Source organism: Sinocyclocheilus anshuiensis, unplaced genomic scaffold, assembly GCF_001515605.1.
Source record: "Sinocyclocheilus anshuiensis isolate Anshui unplaced genomic scaffold, SAMN03320099.WGS_v1.1 scaffold1501, whole genome shotgun sequence".
NCBI classification, from domain to species: domain Eukaryota; kingdom Metazoa; phylum Chordata; class Actinopteri; order Cypriniformes; family Cyprinidae; genus Sinocyclocheilus; species Sinocyclocheilus anshuiensis.
The window spans coordinates 138,060-141,467 of NW_015544287.1; the positions used below are offsets into that span (position 1 = coordinate 138,060).

At 45.2% G+C, this 3,408-nt stretch overlaps 1 pseudogene; it reads left to right on the forward strand.

Moving 5' to 3' along the window:
- Nucleotides 1-731: 731 nt before the first annotated feature.
- Nucleotides 732-3,408, forward strand: part of LOC107698034 (methylcrotonoyl-CoA carboxylase subunit alpha, mitochondrial-like) — a 10,772-nt pseudogene continuing 8,095 nt past the window's right edge.

Here is a 3,408-nt window from a genome sequence, read left to right on the forward strand (position 1 = left end):
ACTTACACAGAGCCAGATTTACCTGAACTACATTTACAGGTGATTTGGCTGTTCATTTACATGACAGTGGCGTTTTGGGGGCCTGAAAACACAAACTTTTGAAAACTGGTTTTAAAGTGCAAGTTTTTGAAAATTATACTATTATCGTCTTTGTATATACTGAAAAAAAAAGAAAGAAAAAACGTTTCCACATTCAGCACATTCTTGTCGTGTAAACGTCAAATGTTTTTTTTTTTTTTTTTTTACAGTTTAAATAATAATGAGTTTTTTTCCATGTTAAAATGTTTTTGTTGCTGTTTTTGTATTATGGTAATTCAATTTTGGGAGGCATATATAGTATGTGTGTTTTGTCAATGTAAATTATCTTATTGGCCCTCAAATCTTTATCCAATTCTTTATTTATTTTTTTGTTATTTATTTCCTTTTCATTTTGGATTGAAATATGGAGTGATCTTGTGAAATTCAGTCCGCATGAAAGAAAAATTCACACTATTTTGTAAATGCATATAGACCTTATTGTGAACGATTAATCTATGCATGTGCTTCATTTTGAAAAAGTTTATTTTTCTTCTAATAATCTGTTACACTTGGATGTACATTACAGTACACCAGAAAAGATCTGTTACTACTTGCGTTTCATTGCGGCTTTAAAGACTGAAGGAAAAACACATAGTAATTGTATGGAATCCAGAATATGTTCTTTTAATAAATGCAGTTTAAGTTGAATGATTATGTATTTCATTAATGAATTATTTTGTTTTCATGGGCTGCTGGTGGTTTGGGCAGAAGATCGCTCAGCCGCTCTGAAAAGACTCAGATACTGCCTTCGACAGTACAATGTAAGCAAGCACACACTCTTGTTTTTATGGTTGCGTTAGCTAAATTTCACTGACAAAAGATCCATTGTCAATAATGCAGCACTTTCAAACCAAGCTAACCAACGCGAGCGAAGTTTGTGTGAGGAACGTTTTCACTGATCGCACAGATTCCTATTGAAATGACTGGATTTTGCCAGCAAAGTTTCACCGAGCAACAACAAATTTGACCACACCTATAACTTTTCCAACAATAAACGTCCAAGACATTTAAAAGCAACAGCACTGCACAACTTCACCTGCACAACTGAATCAGTATTTGACCTTCACTATTCTTATATTAGCACTTTGTGTGTGTATTTCCCAGATCGTGGATCTCGAACACCAACATCAACTTCTTTCATCGAGTCTTTTGGGGCATCCGGAGTTCGAGGCAGGAGACGTTCACACCAGTTTCATCCCGCAGCACTATGAGCTGTTCCCAGCCGCTCACAGGCCGTCTGGTGCGGAGCTCTGTCAGGCCGTCTGGGGCTGCTGCTCCACCAAAAACAGCACACAGAGAAACACAGAAACCAAACCAGTGGTGAGATACAACTACCGCTTGTGGATTTTAAGATCAGGAGACACAAATTCAAGTGTGTCCCAGGTTTAGTCTGCCGTTGTGAGTTTTTGGGTGTTCATTGATGGTACAGTCTGTGTTTTGGCACGTGAGGCTTGTTTGAGATGTTAACCTGAGCTTCCTGTTGCAGACATGTTCTCTCCGTTTGCTTCCAGTAACAGGAGACGACTCAATGTCCTGCACTGCAGGAACCTGACACTGCAGCTTGGGGACGACACTAAGTGTTCATTCACTGATGAACACACACTCACACTCACTCACGCATGCACGCACTCACGCACACACACACGCGCACACGCACACACACTCACACTCACGCACACACACTCACACACACTCACGCACGCACACACACACACACACACTCACGCACACACACTCACTCACCACACTCACTCACACTCTCACACACACACACACTCACTCACTCACTCACTCACCACACTCACTCACACTCTCACACACACACACACTCACTCACTCACTCACTCACCACACTCACTCACACTCTCACACACACACACACTCACTCACTCACTCACTCACCACACTCACTCACACTCTCACACACACACACACTCACTCACTCACTCACTCACCACACTCACTCACACTCTCACACACACACACACTCACTCACTCACTCACTCACCACACTCACTCACACTCTCACACACACACACACTCACTCACTCACTCACTCACCACACTCACTCACACTCTCACACACACACACACTCACTCACTCACTCACTCACCACACTCACTCACACTCTCACACACACACACACTCACTCACTCACTCACTCACCACACTCACTCACACTCTCACACACACACACACTCACTCACTCACTCACTCACCACACTCACTCACACTCTCACACACACACACACTCACTCACTCACTCACTCACCACACTCACTCACACTCTCACACACACACACACTCACTCACTCACTCACTCACCACACTCACTCACACTCTCACACACACACACACTCACTCACTCACTCACTCACCACACTCACTCACACTCTCACACACACACACACTCACTCACTCACTCACTCACCACACTCACTCACACTCTCACACACACACACACTCACTCACTCACTCACTCACCACACTCACTCACACTCTCACACACACACACACTCACTCACTCACTCACTCACCACACTCACTCACACTCTCACACACACACACACTCACTCACTCACTCACTCACCACACTCACTCACACTCTCACACACACACACACTCACTCACTCACTCACTCACCACACTCACTCACACTCTCACACACACACACACTCACTCACTCACTCACTCACCACACTCACTCACACTCTCACACACACACACACTCACTCACTCACTCACTCACCACACTCACTCACACTCTCACACACACACACACTCACTCACTCACTCACTCACCACACTCACTCACACTCTCACACACACACACACTCACTCACTCACTCACTCACCACACTCACTCACACTCTCACACACACACACACTCACTCACTCACTCACTCACCACACTCACTCACACTCTCACACACACACACACTCACTCACTCACTCACTCACCACACTCACTCACACTCTCACACACACACACACTCACTCACTCACTCACTCACCACACTCACTCACACTCTCACACACACACACACTCACTCACTCACTCACTCACCACACTCACTCACACTCTCACACACACACACACTCACTCACTCACTCACTCACCACACTCACTCACACTCTCACACACACACACACTCACTCACTCACTCACTCACCACACTCACTCACACTCTCTCACTCACACTCACTCACTCACTCACTCACTCACCACACTCACTCTCTCTCACACACGCACACGCACACACACACACACACACGCACATTCACTCGCACACACACTCGCACACGCACTCGCACACGCACTCACTCAC